The 26417-nt window shown below is 34.9% G+C and overlaps 1 protein-coding gene across 6 annotated transcripts in view; it reads left to right on the top strand.

Annotated features, from left to right (window-relative positions):
- LOC106867580 (probable serine/threonine-protein kinase nek3) overlaps positions 1–26417 on the top strand; it is a 494211-nt gene that overhangs the window by 300144 nt on the left and 167650 nt on the right. For 4 of the 6 annotated variants that reach the window (XM_052970690.1, XM_052970696.1, XM_052970694.1 and 1 more), the window contains one exon: positions 19202–19275. The exons of the other annotated variants lie outside the window; for them this stretch is intronic. The gene's annotated coding sequence lies outside the window, so the exon portion shown is untranslated. The remainder of the gene's footprint in view (positions 1–19201; positions 19276–26417) is intronic. 6 annotated transcript variants of the gene reach the window in all.

Genomic DNA, 26417 nt, shown 5'->3' with positions numbered 1-26417 from the left:
GAGGGGCAGTTTCCACAGCGTTAACCTTTTCAAATTCCCCAGACAGGTTAATGCAGTTGTTGTTTAGCTTGAACTTCTACTATTTGATGATGTCTTTTGGGAAAACATGGGTGGAGAGAACATTTCAGAGTGCAGTAGTTATGCTATTGTTTAGTGCAGGGTTAAGTGAACGAGGCAGTAGGGATGATATGAAGAGAAGAGATGGGTGTACCAGATGGTACATAGCTTTCTGGTTCCTAGTAAGAATGAAAAAAGAATAGAGGAAGATATAACACATTGCTGGGTTGTGTTAATGATTGAAGATTTGTCAATAAATCAGATGACTTTCTCTTTCTTTCTTTTTTTTTTTTTTTGAGAGGATGCAGTCAGATATGTTTGTGTAGCAGCTTTATCATCCCATTAACATGAACAGTACTCTGCTGTGGTATACATTGGTGTTTTATAGCAAGTCAGCAACTGTGCAGAGGGATGTCTCTTGCTGGTGTGATGCTTTATGATGATGCAGATATTACTTTGGTTTAACCATACATAGCTGACATTTAAAATGTGCACCTTCTCATGATAAACCTGGCCTTTTCATTCTTCCTTTGGGGTCAATAAAAGAAGCATGAGTTAAAATACTGAGGTTAATTCAAATGTTGATTGTGTGCCTTTGTTAGGAATGAGTTAAAATCTTACCAAGGTCCTCCTTGCCCTTCATCCTTCTTAGGCTGATAAAATCAAGTACCATTTAAATGTCTGAGTCAATGTTATTGACTTCACTATTCTTCCAAAAGTTTTTCCTTGTGTTTATATATATATATATATATATATATATATATATATATATATATATATATATATATAAAATAATATTATTGCTAAGGCTCCATTGAAGAAGTAGCTAAAAGCTTCTGTTGTTTAGGTGATCTAATCAGCGATGGAGGTGAGTGAAAGTCTGGCATTCAGAGTAACAACAATTTGGATATAGTTCAAGAAGCTATTAGCTCTGCTGGCAACAAAAGGCTTCTCCCTGTCAGTGAAGGACACTATGAAGCTTATGTATAAAGTTGATGCTATATGGTAATGAGACATGGGCTCTGAAAACAAAGGTTTTTTGAAATTAGAAAGAAATAAGTGAATATACTCCACTGAAAGTGTAATAGTAATGTATACTTTGATAATGGAGTCCAAATGAGCCGAGAGAATTGTTGAATGTAAGAGGAATCAGCGATTGCACTGATGTAGACATGTGGTGCATGTGGAGGATGGCAGCCATACAATGATGTGTTGTTTGCTGAAAGTGAATTGGCATCTGAAGAAGAATGAGATCAAGGAAGATATGGGATGCAGTGGTGAATGCTGATTTCAAAATGTGTTTCACAAAGGAGCTAATAAAGGACTGTAATGATTGGCAGTGTGCAGTGCTGGGAAAGGTCTGACCACATGTATAAGCATGGTGAAATGTTTGTTAGGTTGTGATAGAGGCTGGGATATATGATATACATTGACATTGAACCTTTTGCTTTTGTTCACTGCACTGTGCCCTCCATTTAATGAAGGAAAATTTTAGATCTCTTCCTGTGCAAATCCCTTCTGCAACTATCCACAATTCCCTGTCCCTCTGAGTATAATGTGTGATTGCATTGAATCTGTTTGTAGCTGCCATTGCTATTCTGACTAGCCAGCTCTTATTCTCTCTCTCTCATCAGCAAATACTACTCCTCTGTGCTTTGAACCACCTTCCCTCCTCTCTCTCTCTGGTCACTCATTGACATTCATCACACTCTTACCTCCAACCATTTTCACAACTACGCATCTCTTTCTCTCTCTCTCTCTCTCTCTCTCTCTCATTCTCATCCTCTGTCATACTGTCTTCCAATCACTCTGTTTTCCCTTTTCATACTCTGGCCATGTCTTCAATATCACCCATGCCCATCTTTTGCAATTGCCTTATTTTCTATACACTTTATTGGCCATTGTTCATGAAACAAGTGGTGACAACATTGAGCAGTGAGGATCCTTTTGTCTTGCAGAGTGCAAAGTCCCCTTACAAGTGTTGGTAACTTGATGAAATGTACCCAATACACCCTATTAAGTGGTTTCACAATGAGTGTAGAAAATGTAGGCTTGAGAGGTTATGACAACCACTATAGTGCTGGTGCCATGATAAGATAATCCCACTGCATTCTGTTATGTAGATGGTGTTATGAAGGGCATCCTTCCATAGAACCCAAGCTTTAATGAAATGCACAAATGAGATGTAGTCCCTTAATCCATCTAGGAAGGCAGTAACTTTGAATAAAATGTGACATCTTGCCCTAAGCAATCGAAAGTGATGTAAAAAGTAATAATGGTTGATGCTGCAAATTGCAACAGATGTTTCTAACATTGTTAGCAAAAGAATAGTTATTTTGTTGAGAAAGGATCCAAACTGTCAATAAAATTATCATCATATTTACACCTGCTTTTCCATGCTGGCACGAGTTGAACAGGTAATTTTGGGCCATATCCTCATCTGAAGTTACTCCTTTCCTACTTGGGTTAGTGGCCAACCTTTGCTTAGATGTCTCGTTTTTGATATGTTTTCTATGACCAGATGCTTTTCCTGTCACCTTCCACTTTACAAAATACTGTGTACATTTTATTGTGGCACCCTCAGGAAGACAAAGAGTCCTCTTGGCCCAACATTATCTCCATTCATTTGCCAGTTACTTTATAACTTTATAAAATGTGCTGGCATTTTATCATGTTACCAGCATTAGGGAAGTTGCCTTGTCCTCTCTACTCTATCATTATCTCCATTCATTTCTTAACCACTCACTTGACAGAGTGTCTGGGTGCATTGTCATGTACCTGGTAAAACTAAAGAATCTTCTCCATGTTATGTTGTTTTCATTCAGTTATCACTACTAGAGAGTTGTTTTGTCCCCAGTAGATAAAAGAGTGAGTGATGAAAGATAACCAGAGTGAGAGGGTGATAAAGGAGAGACTACCAGAAGAGAGTGAGGTTGATAGACAGTTACATGAAGATTGTTGGTAAGAAAATTATATATCCAGAAGATCATACTCTCCTCATTTCTTTCCAACCTGTTTAAACCCTTGACATTCACAGCCTATGTCTTGCTATCATGCAACATTGCACTTTGTACACAAACATCATCTGCTGCATACAAAATCTGTCCTCTCTACCTGTATGTCTTTTTTCCCACTGCATGTTCATCCATAGCTTACAATGGAATTCCTGCTTACACATTTTTGCATATCAAGTGCAACTACTTTTCTATTGAGAGTAGGGTTTTGTCTTCATTCCAACCAATTAAAACTTAAGATTTTGCTACCTTTCTATTGAGACCTCTTAATTCTAGGCTTTCCTTTCAAATTTAGAATTTTCTTTCTAAATCTTTGACTGATTCAGATATGTCACTTGTGTGCTGGAGTTAAACTACTCTGTTTTATCTTGGAGAACTTTAATAAACAGAATGCAGCTGAGAACCAACCCCTTACGTACATCAGCTTGCATGTTTAATTTCTGCTTGGCTCTCAAAAACCATTTGTCTGTTCCTAGTTTTCTTAGCAACCACCAAATTACAGAGCTTGGTACTCTGACAAGGCCTTCTCCAGATTATCTACATATAGTGGCTTGCTCTTCTTAGCTATGAACTTTAGCAGTTGTCTCATTAGAAAATGAGTATTAGTTGTACCTTGTCCTGACTCAAATCTGAATTACATCTAATTTAAGCTAATTTTTTTACTGAATTAGATGTGCTTATAACTCTTTATGTTACTTTTGTAACTTGGTCCAAAAATTTGATGTCTCTATAGTTGCTTCTTTCTGGAGCATCTCCTTTTGTCTTGCACCAGCTGTTAAGAAAACTGCCATGCCAGTCAAAGTGACACTCCCCTGTATTACCTAACTGACTTTGCATGAATCCTATTTGACCAGGTATCTTTAATGCAGTAATCTCTCCACTATCGTGGGTGTTACATTCCAAAACCACCCTGCAGTAGGTGAAAATCCACGAAGTAGAAACAATACTCTATTGTATATATATTTTTATTATTTTTATAATTTGTATATATTTATTTTATTATAAATGCAAAACAACACCATGGAGGAATCAATGTAAGCGTAAATAATAAACCATGATAGGTGAACCACAATATGGTGAGGGATTACTGTATTTCAGTTTCTGTCTCTAAACATGATGGTCTATCTGCTTTCCATCCTTCATTTCATTTTCAAGCCTGCTTTCAAGCCTTGATCACACTTTCTGTTAACCTCAATGGCCGAACCTCTGTTGAGTGTGCTTGGTAGGTCCTCCTGTAGTTGCACATCTATGCTGCTTTGGTACCAGTGAGAGCTGGTGCTCTGCAATTATTCTGACACACCGCTCTCCTACATTTCAATTCACTCTGGTAAAGTGATTTGCTATTTAGAAAACTTCCTATTGCAGAACATGCAAATCTCTTACTTTTAACTTCTCTTACTAAGTACATCTAATGTTTAACTTCTCATGTAGCTACTTGGTATTGCTCTTTGCTCCCACCTTAATTCTTCTCTTTCTAGGCTAGTCCCTTAACTTTTGTGGGTTTGTCTACCATATTGTTTCACTATCATGTTACCTTCCATCTGGGTGGAACCTTGCTTCAGTCACAGTTCTGTTTTTCTGCTCTGTTGCTTATAGCAGGTCATCCTCTATGTTATGTCTCAATCTCATGTCTATCAGTCTGTTGGGTGCTTATGTTATGTGTCGATCATTAGTTTATGTTGAGTGGTATACATTCTTCACCAGGAAACTCCTTGTTCATAAGCAATAACTGGTCCTGTTTCTTGAACATACAGACTATTTGGCTTGTGTCATCTGTAGTTAGTGTTGCAGACAGATCATTTGCATAAAAAATTCTTAGAGGCTTGGATCCCTCCTCATTCTTTGTACATTATCCTCAGCCTTCATATACTCTGGACAAATCATCATAATGTTAACCAACATGTTCATTGAAATGCTAGCAGTGATAATGCAGTTACAGTGTTTGGTGAATAACTTCCTGCACATAATTTTTCTAAGCGTGATTTTCCCAGGTTGCTGGGAAAGAATGTGGTATTTCTGTGGCTGATGCAAATATGTTTGATCTCAAATAGAGTCACAAGTCATGAGTCATCCTGCAAAATATATTATAGAGAATTAGACCTTGTCTTTGCATATCAATCAATTTAGATGTTTGTATCTTTGGTACCTTAGGCACTATCTGGATTTCTAAAGCCCAACCTGCAATTAATTTTGATAGAAAAGTGATAAAAACAAAAATGCATAGAAAATTGTTTCCTTTGCATTTAAATACTTTTTTCTTTTTATCAGAAAATTATTAACTTGCTACAGCTGGTGGTAGTGAAAAAGAGTTACATGTAAGGATTATAAATAAGTAGGATAATATACAATAAGTAAGATCAAAGGCTGAGATGTAAAATTGTCCATATTTTAAAAAATGTCTTAGATAATAATATTCAACTGACATTGTTGAGTTTAGAATCTCACTCTAATATGTTCATCTTTGCATCATCAATGTACTGGTTTTGTTTCACTTTACTTTCCATCACTTATGACTTACATGTATGCTTTTACATGGTGTCATGCTATTAATCTTATTTTTAATTCTCTTTTAAGTATATTATTGAACCATATCAAGTCATAAATACATAATACAAATGGTTTCCTCTATTGAATCTCATTGAGGTGTATGATTCTTCATATTGTATAATTCATTATATTTAGGCAGCTGTACCATGTTTTCTAACATACATATATCTAATTACTTCTTAAATATTTATATACTTTATAATTATTTTCTCCCCCTCCCCCTTTTTGTCACTATAACTGGAATATTTCTATCAATATAATCCTTCAATCAATTGACTTTTCTCCTCTTTGGCAAGGGAGAGAATCATTTGCCAGTGTTTTTTCCTTTTGGTGTTAGTAAGAGGAATAAAACATATATTCATTAATGTGATTAAATTTTCATTCTTTAAAATTTTCTTTTCATCATAGATTTCCTTAATGTTTGCATATAGTTATTTCAGCCTTGCTTGGACATCATCAGTATGAAGCAGTTAATTTCTAATGCATCAAATTACATTATCATTAACTTTATAGAAGAAATAGTAAGGAATATAGGGAAGTATACAATGAAAGTATTTCTTTATAATAAAGGCGTTATTGTTTACAGTTCATTAGTAATATAAGACTCAGCCACTGAGCTGTGAATCAGTACTGGACTGTGGCTCATTTGGTACCAGACCCCACATATACGTAATGATTAAATTATATATAATGCACTTTATTATGTTTTGTTATGTGTGTGTGATCAGCCAGTCAGTGGTAAAAATTGTCTTGTATGAAACTGGTTCTTGGTGCAGAAATGATTGGGGACTGCTGGTATAGGAGATGGAGAAATAGCAACTGTGGAAAAAGTTGAGAATAATCTAAACTTTTTGTCTTTCTGCAAATATTGTCAATACCATCTTTTCTCTTGCAATCTCGACCACCAGGTGAGCTGGCAGAGAGTTATCAGTGTGTTAGAAAAGTTGCTTTGCAGTATTTGTTCTGGTTCTTTACGTTCTGAGTTCAAATCCTGCTGAGGCCAACTTTGCTTTCCATCCTGTTTTGGTGGGTCAGTGAAATAAAGTATCAGTCAAGTTCTGGGATTAATGATATCAACTACTCCTCATCTCCCCCAAATTTCTGGCTTTGTGCCTAAGTCAGAAACATTTGTATCACAAGCATCCATTGGTTGTTTGGCAATGACATTTAACCCCAGTCATTTCTAGTGAAGTATTTATTCCTTAATACATAGGTTCAGGCATCAGTCTACTGCATATGTACACTTGCAGCTATTGCCACTCATTGTTAGTGCTTTACAATTGCTTGGTCAGAACTTTTATATCAAAGTAATCTCTTAGTTAATTGGCTGTTCTCTATGGCAAAGGAGATAATTGTTTTGCCATTTTTTTTTATTAGTGAGTGGAATAAAAATACATTCATTAATATGATTAAATTTGCATTCTTTAATTTATCATCATCATCATCATCATCATCATCGTTTAATGTCTGCTTTCCATGCTAGCATAGGTTGGACGATTTGACTGAGGACTAGCAAGCCAGAAGGCTGCACCAGGCTCAATCTGATCTGGCAGAGTTTCTACAGCTAGATGCCCTTCTTAACGCCAACCACTCCGAAAGTGTAGTGGGTGCTTTTACGTGCCACCGGCACGAGGGCCAGTCACATGGTACTGGCAACGGCCATGCTCAAAAAGGTGTTCTTTATGTGCCACTTGCATGGGAGCCAGTCCAGTGGCACTAAGAGACCTCGATATTATGTAAATAGAGGAATTTATCTGTAAAAATATGTGATACTTATTTGGTAGCCATGATAAAACTCTGAGTTTCGGATGCCGGGGTGGGAACCCACGCCGCTATCTCTTCAGTTATCCGTCCATTGAAAATTCCTGTGAAAAATGACCATTAAACAAAGGAAAATTAATGTGTGGTTGACCGTTATTAAGACAAAAGAGCTATGGCCAGATAACTGAAGAGATGTTGGCGTGGGTTCCCACCCCGGCATCCGAAACTCAGAGTTTTATCATGGCTACCGAATAAGCGTCACATATTTTTAGATATATATATATATATATATGGGGCAACACTTTTTGTAAACAAGCTTTTATTTGGAAGTGTTGAATGTACTTCGTATTTTACAGATATGAAAGTGATATTTCAAACAAAGTATAGCCGTGTAAAACAGCAGAAAGATTACTTCTTGTCTGTAATATATATTTATATATATATAATTGTCATCATCATTATTTAATGTCTATTTTCCATGCTGGCATGGTTTGGATGGTTTGACAGGAACTGGCTAACTGGAAAGTTGCATTAGGCTTCACTCATCTTTTGTGGCGTGGTTTCTATAGCTGGATGTCTTTTCTAATGTGAATTATTTTACAGACCATACTGGGTGATTTTTGCATAGTACCAGAATAGAGGCTCATTTACATGGCACCAGAACAGGTTCTTTTTTACATGGTACCAGCATGGCTGCTTTTACCGTGGTGCTGGCATGTTATGTGTGCATGTGTGTATATATATATATATATATATATATATATATATATATATATATATACCATGGCATGTTATATATATATGATGGACTCTTCTGTTGTTAGGCGACATATGGGGGTTCGACAATTTCTTACCAAACAACCACACGGATGATTTGTTTATAGTGATCAAAATGCTTGTGTAGACATAAGCTAATTCTTTACATCAGATTGACATTACTTGTACAAGTGCAACAGGTGCCACATGTCAGATGTCGAAATGGTTGTGAAGCAACGTGAAATGAAGTGCTTTGCTCAAGAACACAATGCAATGCCCTGTCTGGGAATCAAACCCTGATCTTACAATTGTGAGTGCACCACCTTAACCACTAAGCCATGTGCCTTCAAACACACGCACACACACACACACACACACACACACACACACACACACACACACACACACACTTGATACAGGCATGGCTTTATTAAGAAGTTCATTTTGCAACCAACCACATGGTTTCGAGCTCAGTCCCTATACATGACATTTTCAGCTTGTATCTTCTACTGTAGCTTCAGGTTGATTTATGCTTTCTGAGTAAATTAGTACATAGAAACTTGTGGAACTCTGCTGCCATAATGAATTTCATCTAACCCATACAAGCTTAGAAAAGTGGACATTAAAACTATGAGGATGTTAAGGATGAATAAACATTCAAACATACAGGGTAGCTTCATACTGTTATTTTATTTAAGGTGATCTGCCATGTAGAGGTCTCCATCACTGATGCTTACATACATAAAAACATGCATTAGATAGGAAAACACTGTTGTTGGGTGATTTACTAACTTTGTCTTTTTTTTTTTTGTTTGGTTTAGTTGTTGATCTTAATCTTGTTAGAAGGTAAAATTCATCTGTCATTTAAAATGTTATTTCCTTATGTACGATGACTATGTTTAACATAATGAATATATTTGACTTGCCTGCATTACTTTTGGGCAATGTAGGTATGCACAATTATAGCATCCTTGTGTTAAGTTATTAAAAGGAGGCTTCCATTAATGTGACACTGTTTTTAATGCCTTGAGAACATAACATACACATCAGTTGTTGTTGCTATTTATATAGTATTTTATTTAAGGAATTCTGTATTTGGAAGCCATGTTTCAAATTTGGATTTGTTGATAATCCCGTTTGGATTCATTCAGTTTTGTATTCCTTTACTCATTTCATTGTTGTTGTTGTGCTTGTTGTTTAGCCCCAATCAGTCCTAATGGAATAAACCTATGGTTAAAAAGGCCTTCAAGTTGTGACCATCCCATGTTTTCTGATATCAAAGACTTGTTGTATTGGTTAATATATATATATTCACCATTATTCAAGCCTTAGAGTTTGATTTGGGACATTGTTCAAGAAGAGTTTTGAAACAAATTGTTTATGTCAGCAATACTGCTGAAATCACTAGCATTTTCCTCTTTCCCTCTGTCTACGCATCTCTCATTCACTATCACTCTCTCTAAATAATCCACTATTCGAGAGAGAGAGAGAGAGAGAGAGAGAGAGAGAGAGAGAGAGAGAGGCTGACAGAAGAGAAAGAAAGCTTACGTAGGCTGAAGAATGAAAACATTTTGATATGATACAAAAGTATTTTTGAACCTTTCCTTCACTGACATTACAACTCTTTAGTCTATTTGTTTCTCTGTTTTCTTTTATCTTTCTTGATCTTTCTTATTTCTTTATTGGCCACAAGGGGCTAAACAGAGAGGGGACAAACAAGGACAGACAAAGTGAATAAGTCGATTAGATTGACCCCAATGCGTAACTGGTACTTAATTTATCGACCCCGAAAAGATGAAAGGCAAAGTTGACCTCGACGGAATTTGAACTCAGGACGTAACGGCAGACGAAATACCGCTAAGCATTTCGCCCGGCGTGCTAACGTTTCTGCTAGCTCACCGCCTTTCTTGATCTTTCTTGACATACAGAAGGATGTGGTTTGAGAGTGATTTGGCTGCTATTTCTCAAAATAAACCTTTCTTGCGAGATGGCAATAATAAACCCTTGATTTATTAAACTAATAGTGTGGGAAGTTTATCTGTTAATGCCAAAAGTTTGTTGCATTGAAGGTAACCCAGGGACAGCTTTGTATTGTTTTTAAAGTAAAAAAAAACTTTAATATAATATGCACTCATCCATAAAATTATATAATTATGAAACAATATGTAAGTTTTATTTACCTTTTTTTGACAGTCTAGTTGAGAAGTATTTTGCTGTGATCATAGGCAGAGATGTGCCACCTGGGTAGGCCTACTCTGAATAAAATAGATCGATAGTAACATTTTCCTTTTATGGCAAAATGTGCACATAATTCAATAAAACTATGAAGGTTACTCTGATTACTATGCATAAAAATGCAAAATATTATACTTTTTTGTAGATTAGGTATGCATAATTCACTCCTTCCTTTCAATCTCTGTATTAAAACTATGCACAGTACTGCTGTTGTACATGTGCTGTATACATTCCTATAACAACATTTTCTTTCTGCACTATAAAGGCAGAAGTAAATCTGCCTACAACTCAGTCACATGCCTGTGTTTCGCTTATTTTTGTGTGTGTTTTACTACATAAACGTCACCAACCGCCTACCCTGCGTAATTACTGGTGGCAAGTGCCTGATCATAGGGTAATGTATTAATCTTTGTTAAGTGTTTGGAGGTAGAGGTGACAGGGAATCCACCAGCTTCTGAAATGTGCACAAATGGAGGTATTAATATTGTCAGTTTGCTTGTAGATGGCTGCGGAAGCAAGCTCCAAGAAAGTGCTTGTAGACAGCTGTGAAAGTTAGCTTCAAGGAACTTAATAATCCGTGTGTGTGTGTGAGTGTTTATCAATGTACATCTTGTTTTTGCAAAATTGTATAGCCTATACTTGTTTGCCATATGTGGAAAATATAAAGGGTTGCCTTCAGGAACAGTATCTTGTAAAATACTGCTCCAAAAAGTCCTACCCATACCAGCATGAAAAAGTAGTCATAAAACCTTGATGTTGATATGTATGTAGTATGGGTGTGTGGTTGAAATTTTTTCACAGCCACATAGTTTTAAGTCCACTCCCACTGTGTGGCACTTTGGGCAAATGTCTTCTATAGTGCTGGGCCAATCAAAACCTTACAAAATGTAGTAGAAGAAAGATGAAAGTAAAAGACAGTCATATATACAGGGTGTGAGGGGTAAATTGTTGTTATTTCATGTTTTTAATTTCGTGCATGTGCATTGTTTTTCATTTTGTTGACTACACAGTATCGTAGGGTCAGTTGGGCACCGTCTGTAAGAAAAAAGGCACCATGATGCAATTCACTCTACCAGAAATTTGGAAATGACATGCTGTACTGCTTGGCATTTGCACTGGAAGTACTAATACGAACAGATAGTGAACACACAGTACAACCGCTGGCTTTATATATCCGCAAAACATGCCAAGAGTGATAAAAATCAAACATCCAGTCAACATCATGGCGTTTGTAGTGATCATTAGTGGTGGTGATGTTATGCCTCCATTCATCTTCCCACATGACCTCACGCTCAACACAGAAGCCTACATCAAGTGCCTGGAGGAGGTAGTGCTGCTCTGAGTCAAGAGGGTGGCTGGTGGAAGACCCTATGTCTGGCCACAGGACTCTGCACCATGTCAGGAGAACTCAGTCATGGCTGTCAGACAATTTCTGCGACCACATCACCCTTAACATCTGACCACCTGACTCCCAAGATTATATATATATATAGTTTTTATAATTTCCCTTTTCTAATAGAAACTGGAAAAAATAAACATAGGACTACAGGTAGAAGAGTAGTTGTGTGCTTCTGGTTAACAAGTTTCATGAGTCACCTATACATCTAAGAGCTTTATATAGGTGCAAAACTAATGGTCACTCTCTGACCAACGATAATTTACAACTTTCTAAGTATTATTGTTCTAATGTTTTAGAATGTACTTCATTTTGGATTTATGAACTACTGGCTGATTATATATTTATACTTGTTTATGGTATATTTATACCTAACACGAAATTTTTCAACTATTTATATATATATAAATTCACATAAAAGTACTGGTGCTACATAAAAAGCACTCAGTACACTCTGTGGAGGTTGGCATTAGGATGGGCATCCAATCCTAGAAACCATGCCAGAACAGACAATGGAGTCTGGTGTGGTCTTTAGCTTTACCAGCTTCGGTCAAACTGTCCAACCTATGTCAGCATGGAAAACAGATGTTAGATGATGATGATGATGATGATATATATAGTCTATTATCTATTATGTTTTATATACACTCATACTCTTATGTTTTTCTCTAACAAACAACCCTTTGTTCTGCATTTCAAGCCTTCAGGCTGTATATACTAAAAGATCCTGGTGAAATTGTTGTAATATTCCTGGAAATTTATTGTCATCCTCTGTTGTTTGGGAAAGAAAAGGCAAAGATTTACAGGTTTATTTGATTCAGTATTGTTGTTAATATTTGTTTTATATTTTCATCTGAAATATGTTAAATGTGTTATATCTAACAAATAGTTCTTTCTCTCTCACAAAGCCTATTATGATTAATTTTCTCAGGTCTGTTACATGTGTGTGTGTGTGTGTGTGTGTGTGTGTGTGTGTGTGTGTGTTTTAAACAAAATTGTAAAAGCTTATTTATGAATTTGATTTTGAGGAATTTTGGTTTTTTTCTTTCTTTTTTTTTTTTTTTGGTGAGTTGTGAAAAACTGCATGCTAGGATAAAGCAAAAAAAATTAGGTGAGGTTTAAGTACAAATGTGTGTGTGTGAAATATATATATAAAAAAAAGAATTAAAAAAGTCCCTTAATAGCAAAATACTGAAATTATGCTCTAGAGGAATAAAATTTAAGATTAGTTTGGAAAGCAACTCCTACATTTGGCATTATTGCAAATGGAAAAAAAAAAAAATTCTTTTGCTTTTGATGTGCATAGAAATAGAGGAGATGGTAAATGAGCATTCATTAAGACAACTTTTAGGAGTGACAAAACCCTAGTTTTCATCAGAACATATTTAACAGAATGTAGGGTAGTGGAAGTCTTATCTGCACTTCTCTGCTACTTTGTTAGTAAGACAAGGAAGATAAACTCTGAGGACGTTTATTCTGAGAGAAAAAAACCCCCAAGAAACTGTGGTAGTTGGTTATAAGGCAGTTCTGATAGACTGGATTTCTGGCTGATTCCTGCAGCTGGCAATTGATATAAGTCATCTTAGGTCATCCATGCCATTAGATCTGTCTTCTTCACAGTGGAGATAGTGGATCTGGGAAATGTGCATCTTTAACACAACTTTAAAATTTTATAGTACAGTTGTTTTCTCCTGTGGATTATGGTTCCTGGATTTCAAGGATAGCTGATTTCCTTGTTGGGTTCAGGGTGTCATGTCTGTGACAATGAGTTGTCTCCCTTGGCTTTGTTTGGCTGATTTAATCATTGTTCAGCTATGTTTGTCTCTTCTTGTTACAAACAGTTTTAATTACTTGAAGACCATTAAACTATATTCCGTTGAGCCGGCTAATAATGATGTTTTTTCTCTTTTATTTTTTTAGTGTTATATCAACAATTTTTTTTCTTATTGTTGAGGGGAGAGGGATTATGGCTATTTGGAGACATTTGGAGCAATTGTTTTTACAGCTGGATGCCCTATCTACTGGGAGCCATTCAACTGTGAACTTAAAAATTAAATAAGTTTACTTCTTGCTTCAAACCAACTAAGCTGTGCTGGTATAGAAAAATAATATAGAACTGTTTAAATAAACTAAAAGTAGTAAATACCATACTTATATTAAGAGAAGCCTTATATCAGAAACATTCTTTAGAAATAATCATTGATGCTTTTATGTACAGAACCCGAGATTAGGCCATGAGCCTTAAGGTGAGATGTTTTAGTAGTTTATTAATTTTCTTTGTAAAGTATTAACTGAAAACAAATTATTACCAAGTTCAGTAGCAATTTGTCAATTTTCCAAGGTTTGTAACTGGTTGTGAATATATCCATGGGGATCAAATTGAGCAAAACATTTCAGAAAGATTGCCTTGTTTACTTTAATGGTTCTTTTTCTTAGAAAGACTTTGTTTCATCATGCATTCAAAGAAAATAAATGTTAAAATTGAAGTTAACATGAGATGTTGTTTAGTATTTTTTTTTCTCTTTTTTCAGTGTTTTTTTAACAAATATAGTTTATGTTGTGTTTTTTTTTTCATGCATATGTTTTAGTTAAGATGGATGAAAATTTTTGATTGGACCAAACATCGTCAGTTTTGTGAGTTTAATAGAGTATTAGCCAAAATATTTTTAATTGGAAGAAATATTAGTCAGTTTACTCAACATGAATCATACTTATGAAAATAATAAATACTACAACCCCAATTATCAACATTTTTTAATGAATCACTTAAAAACATTGATTTAGGCTTAAAATTGTTTTAGATAGGTTGGAATCTCAATTGGCTTAAAGAATACTTGTTACAGCAGTGTATTTTTATTTAGCACTTTAATAGTTCTCTTTTCATATTAGCACCAACAAGGTCAGTAAATGTTTAATTCATGGTTAGACAGGTTGTTTGCGTCCGTTGTGCTTGCTTTGCTTTTGGTGCTATAAAGTATGTTTTCTTTGCTGAATCAGAGAATGTAACTTGAAATCACTAAGTAGGGTTAAATTTTAGTCAAGTGTAATTTAGTTGCTTTTAAAACCTCTCTTCTACTTTTAATTCTCTCTTCTTACTAAGATAATTAGAAGGAGAAAAAAAAAATAATGCAATTAGAATTCTTGACAGAGATAATTAAGTTGTGTGCATTGTTGTAGCCTTATATGGATTGTATGACAATTATTACTACAAACATTATCAGTCTATATGGGAATTTTGAAATTTTAGCTATTTCTGTTTAAAAACCCTTAGAAAATTGTTCCATTGTTACGAAGTCTTTCAATGTGAGGTATTGTGCTTTAAAATTGGATTTCAATGTCGTTTTGTGTTTTTTTTACTTGAATCTTGTATGTGAGGGTTACAGGATGTAAGTAATTAATAAGAGGATTACTGACTTTAAACCTGTCACTGCCATATGAGTGATACCGCTTGCAAACATAAAGTGGTACAGATAAGAATAAAAGTAACAGATGTTTGTATATTTGTCTTGATCTTGTGATTCAGGAAGAAACATAGAACAATGACCTTTTAAAGACAAGTGCAATTAGCTTTCTTTTTATTTATTTCTGTGTTCATCATTGAACCATGAAAAGAACTACCAACATATTTATTTTACTAATTGAAGGCTCAGCAAATATAAGACATTGACCAGTTTTATAGTTAAGTCAGGCAAGGAATTATGAAAGGTATAAAATTAAGGAAGTACCATAAATTGGAGGTACCCAGCATTGAGGCTAATTGAAATTCAACTCATTTATGTTCACCATATCAATAAAAAATGCTAAATGCCATAATAATATTTAGTGGTTTGTTCATTACATACAATATTGAAATATTTCCATGGAATATATCAGTAATAAACTGACCAAATTGATAATGTACATTTGCTACAAAAATTGGCCTTGTTTCTTTCTCAAATGAAATCAAAAGTGTATCTTTTCATTTTTAGATTAGTTTTTATTTCAACAAATTTTTCTTCAATTATTTGACCCTGAAGAATATGATTAATTACTGTATTACTGATATATATTTTGATGTGAAATTGGAAAGACAACCTCAACCTTAGCAGAGTTTCTACCTCAAAATCATCATGTACTGAAATACTAACTTCAAATTATCTCTGTGTTACTTCTCTGTGCTTACTGGTAACTCTACTTCTATAATAATGTTGATAATAATTTCTCATATTGAAATAAGATCATTGATTTAAAAGACAAAGACAGTAGTGATTCATACATCACTAATATTTATTTATTGACCTCAGAGGAAGGAATGGCAAAGTTGACTAAAACAAAATTTGAGTTTGTTAGAGGTGGAGGGGGGGGGGGCTAATATTAATGACTTTTGTAGACCTTTGCAGACTGATGATAACAGTATGGTTGATGTTCAGCTGAAATGTCTATAGGAAATAACGTGGGTAGAGAGCAAATTCTAGAGCATAGCTATTTTAAGAAGAAGGATTGGAACAAAGTATTTATGGCAGGATCTGGAGATTGACGCAGCAGGAGTAACAAGAGGAGGTGGCAAGTGTGTTGGATATGCCTGGGTGGAGTGGATATGTAATTTAGCCTTATTCATAAGAGTAGTTGCTGTTGTAGTAAATGTTTTGTTTTGTTTCTTACAAATATAATGATCAGTATATTAACTATAGTAGGTGCAGACATAGTTGTGTGATTAAGAATTTTGCTTTTAAAACATTTCAGATTCTGTCACATTGTGCATCACCTTTGGCTTGTCTTCTACTGTAGGCCTGAGCTGACTAATGCTTTGTGAGTGATAGTAGATGGAAACTGTATGAAGTCAGCCATGAATGTGTGTGTGTGTGTGTGTGTGTGTGTGTGTGTGTGTGTGTGTGTGTGACTAGTATAAAAAGCACTGAGTCACAAGTAGGGAAGTTTTTCATTTTCTATGTCAAATCATCCACTAGCTCAGTGCTTTTGAAGATGTGTAAAATAAGTAATCCCCTGAAAATTTACAAAGGTTAGTGACATGAAGAGCATCCAGTTGTAAAACAATACAGCAATAATATATGTTTATCTAACTCATGCTAGCATAGAAAAACAGACGTAAGAACAAATTCGAAAATATTCTATTGCTGATTGTCTTTAGATGATGATGTGGTAGACAAGTTTTTATTTGAATGAGTAAAGCATTCTCAATTGAATTGATTCTGGTAAATTATGGATAGTTGGAAAGCAAAGTTAGAACTGTAAGAATGTGAACATTATAATGACACATGAAACCTATTTACGTAAAACATTTAGCTTTCTGTTCTATTGTCTCAGCTATCTCTTTCACTCTAAAATATTTTGTTACCTAGGTCTTTTAGGTGTGAAGACGAATGAGATTGTGTGATGTTGATACCTATCTCAAGAGTATTAGCAAAATAAATGAAGTGGGGGCCATTGAGAATTGAAACTTGATTGTAGTATCACTGCTGTAGAACAATCTAAGCTGTTTGTTTATGTTTCATATGAAAAGGCCAATTATTTTCATCTGATATTAGGGTTATTGTAACTTTGTTTTTCTTCCTTATTTCACCTAATCACATGCTGAAATAGGTTTCTAATTGTCAGTATAATAGCTTTTCAGAAATGACTCTGTTCTCTGGAACTGAATCATACGGTACATGTTACATCTTGCTCTGACCATCAGTTTCTCATCAGATTTTCTTTTGTTTTATTTGTTGTTTCATATGGAAAACATATATACCAGTTATGTCAACACACATGCACTCTCACTCATATACACCAAGGGGAGGTCCACAATGTTTTTTTGAGGTGGAGCACACCAGTTACTTGATGTGTCTCAGTAGGCAGGATGTGCATATTCTTCAAATTGTTGTTTTCGTTTTTGTTTATTGTATATTTTCTGTCTTCCCCCCTCCCCTCTTTTCTTTCATTACAACATACTGAACTGAAAACAGAGGTATCTTTCTGCTAATCTACTTTAAAAGCAGATCTGATGTGTTATTTTTATTGCTGTCTCTACTGGTATGAAGCATGGTGGCATGATAGACTAACAGCGTATGTCTGTTTGAACTTCCTGTTAACTTCCACTTCTCTCTGTTGTCTGTAGGCTGCAAGAATCTGTTTTTTAATTACCAATCACCAATTACTTTGCTTTATGCAATTTTCTATATTTTACTGATATGCATTGCGCATTTGCATATGATACTTGTGTGTGTGTTTACTTATAGTGTTGCTGCCTTGTAAAGCCACCTGATCACTGTTATTGTGCTTGTTCACATATATACCAATGCTATGTTTATCTTGAACATTCATAGGACTAGACCACATTTCAGGGCAATGACTGCTACTTTTTAGTGTCAGGAGCCGTCGTCATCATCATTTAACATCCATGTTCCACGCTGGCACGGGTTAGATGGTTTGACAAGGATCCAATAAGTCAAGGAGACCAGCAGTTTCAACTCTCAATTCAGCTGCAGGCAGCATTTCTGTATGATTAAAAAGTTCACTTCACAACCATGTCAGTTCCATGTTTGGCCCTACACCATGACACGTTGAGTGAGTGCCTTCTGTTGTAGCCTTGGGTTGACCAAATTCTTTGGAATTTGATTGATGGAAAATGTGTGAAAAGTCTGTTGTGTGCGTGCGTGTGTGTGTGTGTGTGTGAAATTGTGTGATCCTTCGTTGATTTATATCAGAATAGAATATAACTATCTGCAAGAAAAAATATGAATAAATAACACAGTGCTTTACCAATGTAGCTCCTTGCATTGAATTAGACACTCCCTATTTACTCTCAGAGTCAGATATGCAGTGAACCAGAGATTGGCTTGTTGGAAATCTGTGTAGAACAATGCTATTGCTCACTAATTGTGGTATAAAGTAAATAAATAAATATATAAATAAATAAACTCAGGGAGAGAGCTGGTTACAAAACAAATAATGTGCTTTTCCTAGGTTGTGTACACCATCATGGGGAGGGAAAAACAAACAGAAACAACAATAGTGAAGATGGTGGTCATGACGGCGGCGGCAACGGTGGTGGTAATTTGTAATTCTCACTTTCTCCTCCCCTAAATTTATTCACAGCTCAGTGATTTGTACTACTTTGTCAGCCATGTTGTTGATATTCATTACAGAATAAATAGCCAATCTGCTGTCCTTGCTAGCAATCTAGGTCATGTAAACAATCAGTGTGCTGTAAATGGTTGCTGAAATTTATCAAGCAGATACTTTTCTTCAAACTTTTATGGTTTTCTTACAAGAAAACATTGATTTTACTTTTGCTGCCTTATGCATTTTTCTCCATTACTTTTTTAGAAATCTTGTTCAAATGATCTCTTAAGATGTACGAGCATTTCATTAAATTCTGTTTATATCTGTTTACTAATAATACTAATATATATTTAATTCTCCAAACTTACATTTGTTTTTTTTTTTTATTCAGGTAAACTTATCTTTTCAAGAATTCTGTTTTAATTTTGGATACAATTAGAACTGATGTCTCTTTATTATTTTCAAGTAAGTATGAATCAGATAAAAATATTAGTTATTTTTTGATAATTCCTGTTGTCATTTATGTTTATCATCACTGGGGAACTCTTAAAATTTATTTCTATTTATTTCTAAAATTTCATCTATGTTTAAACTGACAAAACCATCACAGTCACTAACTCGGCCTCTAGCCTGAGCATTTTGCTGAATTCTGTTTCGTGGATAATTTGTTGTGCACACAATAAAACACCACCTTCCTAGTCATTCTGCAACCTGTGTTTATAATCACCATATATGTACATTGCTGTCATATATGGAAATTTTTTACTATATGTTTGTATCTGGTATTCTAGCCAAAATTCTTAAACAGTGTGCTCTTAAGATGGACTGTGATAATCAGCAAACTTTTAGTTTTGTTTTTTCTCTCTTGGGTGTTTATTTTGACACTAGAGCACCTGAGCCATCAATAATGATGGAGATATTGTTAAAAAAGTTACTTGATGCAAGTTGTTTATTAGAGAATGAGGAAGTAAATAAAAATGGCCAAATTACAGGAAAATAAGAAAATTCTATTTATCACTTTTAAAATACTATACAGGCATGATTTGCAGCAGCAGTTCATGAAGAACAACATTTCTTGTGCAGATATGAGAAGGCACTAACACACCTTGGCCTTCTGAATTTTCAGTCTATAATTTCAAAGTGTTCCTAACTCTAACCCAGATCAAGTCATTTCAAAGCATAGACTATAGATACTGCAGTTGACCACATGCCAAAGTAGCATCATAAATTCCTTACGACTGTTGTGATGCTGGGCGAATCATCTGAATTTATGAACATTCAAAACTTTATGAGACAACGAAGATAGCAGAATGAACTTCTGATAACAAAAACTAAACAGAACTCCAGCAAGTCAATGGAGATCTTGTTTGAAAATTTAGAGAGAGAGAGATTTTTTATTGGTCTTGGTGGAAAAAAATCAAATCAGACTTAACTATCATTGTTCTTATAGTATGGCAGTAACTTACCTCAAAAGAACTGTTTGGGCTACGATAATAGTAAAGAAATTTCTTATCAGTGTTGCAATGCACTGCAAATCACTAAAATTTATGAATATTCAGACAATAGTTAAGCATTAAGAAAGCAGAACGAGCTTTCAAATACAAAAGACAAACAGAACAACTAAACAGAGACACTGTTGCAGTAAAAAAGTTGAAACACTGTTGGATGATTTAGAAAATTTCAAGCAATTTCATTAAAGCAGTATGAGACAAATGCAAAAAATAAAACAGAATGACACCAGTTTGTGTTGAATGATTTAGAAAGAAAATCTTATAAAGCGGAACAAATTCAATGGATTCAAACACTAAAGTGTGACTCACAAAAAGAAGTATGTATATATATATGTGTGTGTATATTACACATACATACATACATACATGAAGACACATAATATATCATATATATATATATTGGTATGGAAACCTTTAACAATGTGGCCCGTTTTAGCCTAAAGCGCTCCTCTTGCAACATGTATGAGATAATGGAAATAATTCCAAATGATTATATTATTTTGAATCTTCCATTTCTCAGTGATCACCAGCATCATTTCTATTGAGTTAGATCCCTTAGAAAATGCAATGGACTTTTCTTTTTTTTTTTGTAAACTTAGGTTTGATTAAAATTGTTTATCTTTGATGTCAATAAAAAAAAAACCTTGACTGTTTCTTGCATTAGAATCTGCTGGCAAACTCTCTTGTCTTTTGGCTCCACCCAACCCTAATAAGCTTGATCACAAGCTTCTATCAGATGCCTCCACCTTAGCATGTGTTGAAAAGACCCGTCTTCAGCCTCAGGGCTGAAAATCTCATTAATTATTTTCCTTCTTGACACTAATGACCTATTCGCTGCCATCTCTAATCACATGAACACTTACGTAGATGACACCCCACTTACACTTCTCTCTCTCTTTTGTAATCAGATATCTTCATGAAACATTAATTCCTCTTGGCAGATGTACATATTCTCTAAGAACAGAGACCTTAAAAATAACCTGCAACTGTGATATTACAACTTTGTTATTCAATAGCACAAATCATAGACATCATAGCTTTTAAGAAAACTTACCTACAGCACTATACACTCAACTGTTTTTGCAAAGCATAGCACCCAATTAAAACAGTTTTATCCTGTGTAAGAATAAGGGCTCATTATTAATTTCATGACTTCTTAAGACACCTAAATACAATATCCCCAAATTACCAAGATTGGGGTTTCTTTTTCATGGTCTGGAAATATTTATGTCCTGATTGGTTACTGACAAAATATATTGTAGAAGTTCACCCTTTTTCCTGGAGTAAATTTCTTACATCATGGATGAATCTCTTGATTCATTCTCTTACATTCTGGATCCTGTTTATGAAAAACACCATCTGTTTAATAGACAAACTATTATTCACCAACTCTCATCAGCCACCCCACCCATTAAGGTATTGTCTGCTCCTCTACTACTACCACAAATATCTCAACTCCTTCAAATTTGTTGATTGTATGTAACAAGCTAAATAAACCAACTCCTTTCACTCCATGCTATCTTCCACCACTGTGTGCATCATATCATACCTCAGACTCAATATTCTACCTTTTCAGAATTACATCCATCTGGAACACCCCTACCACTTTGTTTCTCTTTAATAACAGTTCCGAAAGCTTGTAACTGAGCATTAAGCAGTATCCAAGCTCTGTTTTACCCCAGTGTAGCAAAGCCTAGGAAATCTATAGATATTGCCTCAACTCATTAGAATAAATGGTGTTTAAAGTAAAAAAGAATCACATTCTCTTTTCCAGTATTTTGTAATGTGATATTTTTCTGGTTAAAAAAAAAAAGTAAAGACCTCTCCCCTTTTCGGTCATGAATGACCATAAGGTTGCACTTAGAAAGTTATGCATCAATGCACAAGTCTGGTCAAGGATGCATACCAGCTTCCCCTCCCCCTGCCACAGATGTTATCCAAGGGAAAGGCAGAGGCTGATACAGTTTGGCACCAGTGGTGTTGCGACTCATTTCTACAGCTGAGTGAACTGGAACAACATGAAATAATGTGTCTTGCTCAAGGACACAACACACAGCCTTGTCCGAGAATCGAACTCACTACCTCATGATTGTGAACCTGATGCTCTAACCAGTGAGTAGTTTTCTAACTTGTATTAATGTGACAGTTTATTGTTTCTATACTTGACAGAATTTCTATTTATGATATAAAATAAGAATCAAAGAGGTCCATAAATAGAAAATAGTTGAGAACCTCTGATGTAGAGGCTTCACTGGAGCAAACATGGTTGACTAACAAATGGTTAGTTTAGTCTTCATGTGGGACACTGAATTACCAGGTGTTAAAAGAAATGTAGAAATGAAACTATGCACATCAGTTTGTTTCATATTAATATCCAATCTGATGTTGCGTCTGTCCACTTTTAAACCGGCTGCCCAGTGTAATAACTTGCACCTTGAAAATTTAATAAAGAAATTGAGTTTGTGTGTGTGTGTGTGTGTGTGTGTGTGTGTGTATGTGTGTGAGAGAGAGAGAGAGTGCTGAATCACTGTTAATAGAGCTGTTCTTTTTGCTTGTGCTACCTTACTGCTTCTTCTCCTCAATCGTACATACCATCAGGTCTGTATCAGCTACTTGAATGTCAAGTCACTTCAAAGTTGTTTTCAAGTTCCTAATATCTAAATAGTAAATGCCATCTTGGTACCGACTCCTGCATGTACTGTAATATTGTTGTTAATGCTTTGCAGGACTTGTATCATCATCCATCCATCCATCCATGTGCATATATACATACATACATACATACATACATACATACATACATACATACATACATACAAACTTTTCTACAGGTTTATGGCATGAGTGTTTATATTATCAAATGTTTTATCATGGTTATAATTTATATTAATTCACCTTTAGCTTAATTTCTCATGTAAGACCTGCTCAGTTGATTACATATTTTTTTTAACCATTAGATCTAGGAATATATATATATTTACTGTGAAATATCATTATACTCTGAGAATGAAAATTATTTCCGGTTTTACAAACTGATATAATATAACCGGTGATTGTATTGAATAGTGATCTTTCTGTCAATGTTAAAATTCTTCATTTGATACTTTATCTTGTCGTTGTCTCTTACCTTGTCCTCACTTTCCGAATAAAGTTTAATCCTTTTGCTACCGTTAAAATACACTGTCTTTGTTTCAATTATTTTGGAAATAAAGAAAAATTCATCACAACTTGGTTATTATGTAGCTAGTGGCTGGAACATAAATTAGCATGGCATTTTGATGGAAGCTTTTAACTTAGATTGCTTTATAGCAGAAAGTTAGTATCAAAGACTTATGGATAGTCTCTGGTGTGTTGTTATGACGGTGATTAAACTGTTTTATACTCCTTCATGGTCCCTATCACCTGCAGTGTGGATCATATTAAACTTCTTGCTTCACATTTCATCTGTATCACACTAGTTATCAGTTGTGTTGTACTCTTATATCTTTTACTTGTTTCAGTCATTAGACTGTGGCCATGCTGGGGCACCACCTTGAGGAATTTTAGGTGAACTAATTGACTCTAGTACTCATTATCTTTTTAACCCGGTACATATTCTATCCATCTCTTTTGCCAAAGCATTAAACTATGGGGACATAAACACACCAACACAGGTTGTCAAGAGGCAGTGGTATACACACACACACACAATGGGCTTCTTTCTGCCAAATCCTCTCACAAGGTTTTGGCTGACCCAAGGCTATAATAGAAGATGCTTGCCCAAGCTGCCACACAGTGGGAGTGAACCCAGAACCATGCGGTTGGGAAGCAAACTTCTTAAGTTAATTTTGAGAAGTTTCAAAGTAAACCTTTGCATTTGGAGAAACTTAAATTTATTAAATAGCTTCAGTTTTTGTTAATATTTTTAATATAACTTCAGAAATTATTGACAAAATTGCCTTTAAAAAATAAATGGATAAAACCATAAACATGTTTCTACTTTGTAACATCACTTCAACTAGTTGCTTATTGTTTATTGTTTGCGTTTCTATCTCTGTATCTCCATAGATATAATCTCTTTGAAGATTCATTATTGTTTCCGGGTATCAAGCTATAATTGTGAGTCACTGATACTGGAGGATGTGGGTCTTTTTTCATGACTCTTAAATAGTCCTTAACTAAATAACTGCTAGCAAAATGCAAAGTAATATTGCAGCTGCAAAGTAGACAGGAATCTGTTTACATTCCTCTTGAGTTTTTATTGTAGTTTTGTCTTAACATTGGTATTTCAGGAACTATGTTGCTCATTTTTCTTTCTTTTTTTTTCTTTTGCATGTCTATTCTCAATTGTCTATATGATAAACTTGAATTTGACAATTTTGTTGAGATGAAGTGTATTTCTTCAGCCTTGCTCTATTATGGGAACTCGAATTAATAGCAGTCACAGAGATTGTGCATGTGTGTGTGTGTGTTATAATTAGATTTAACAAGACATGAGATGCAGGGAGGGAAGATAGATCTGGCTGAAGCAAGTGTGTAGTTGGAATTAAAGGGAGATAAAACAATAACAAAAGAACTGAGGGTCTAATGTATGCTGTATGAAAGTGTGGCAACCGTTTCAGTGAAGATATACAAGATTGAATAATGAGCAAATTTTGTAAATTAATGATTGATTGTAGATGAGAATTTGTGTTGGGTTGAGTCTGGTTTTTCAATAATGACATTGGACCAGATATTTTGGGAGTGGTGACAGTTAGTTAATCCACGCTCAGTAATTGACTGATACCTGTTTTTCTCACTCATGGGGAATAAGTCAACCTTAGCAAGGTTTGAACTGAGTGCATTAAGATACATATTTAAATTCTCACAAAACATTCAATCTGCCACTCTTCTGTTTCTGCCAACGTTTCCTAATAATTTAATAATCTGTAACAATAGTTTTTATTGTTTGAACAAATCTTATATGCTGACATAATCTTTGGCTATGAATTGTCTTTGAAACTGAATAGTTGAATAGTCAAAAGCATGTCTACAATTGGTTCTCTGTTATTGTAGAACTGTACAGGAATGTCAAAGCCTTATAGAATCAGAGTTAGAAAAGTAGATTTGAAATTGCTGCTTTTTGGACTTATTTTACTCTAGTCTTGCATACTTGTTTACTATCATTACAAAGATTTTTCAAAATATTGTTATTGAGTGCTTGATTTCCATGTTATCTACACACAAGCATGGCTTTTGATAATATCACATGCTGTATCTTAGGTCTCTAGTTTTAAATGCTGGATAATGACTGAAAGAGTGCAGTTGTGAATACAACTGACCAAAATGGGGTTCCTCTGAAGGTTTCTGGAGCAATGTTACTCAACAGGTTACATAACTCAGAGGTCAGGGAATCTCTCCAGGTCAAGTCACAACCTCTCCACATTGAGAGGTCATAGCTCTGATACTATGCAGACATGTGATTAAAATGTCGTAGGAAAGAATCACAAGACGGATTCTTCAAGTTGAGCCAACCTGCAGGAAATCTTGGGAGAGACCAAGAACAGGATGGTTGGATAATATCACTAGTTTCAGTTGGTCATGCTTGGGATTCAGCTGGAAAGTGTAATGGCAGTTGCTTCTGATAGGACCATATGGAAGAAATGCCTGAAGACTCTACTCCTGTGACCCTCCCAAGAACAGTGGAAAAGATGGGTGGAGGGATGACTGTATCTTTGGGTTGACACAAATCCAAGGCCAGCATTGTCATTTTCATTAAAGACCTCTATCTCTACCACTACCAGAAAAATCTCACTCATTCTTAATGTTTGCTGGCCTTGAATCAAAACTTTGAGCTGTTATCTTTTCTTAAGAAATACAATATCATATATGTTTCTAGTAAAGTAGTGAGAATCAAAATGATCATGGTATAGACAGTTAGTTAGGTTCAGAGCATGAACATGGTTTGTATAGATAACACAAAGTAGATGATGGTCAATGAATAAAGTTTATTATTCAGCATAGGCAATGCATTTTGCATGATATTCAATTAGAAATTCCGATAAGATAGACTGGCACTACACAACTCCAGTAAATAGCATCAAAAGTTGCTAATCTGCATATATATATATATATATA

The sequence above is a fragment of the Octopus bimaculoides genome, chromosome 9 (genome assembly GCF_001194135.2).
Source record: "Octopus bimaculoides isolate UCB-OBI-ISO-001 chromosome 9, ASM119413v2, whole genome shotgun sequence".
NCBI classification, from domain to species: Eukaryota; Metazoa; Mollusca; class Cephalopoda; order Octopoda; family Octopodidae; genus Octopus; species Octopus bimaculoides.
This window is presented reverse-complemented; position numbering and strand designations above follow the sequence as displayed.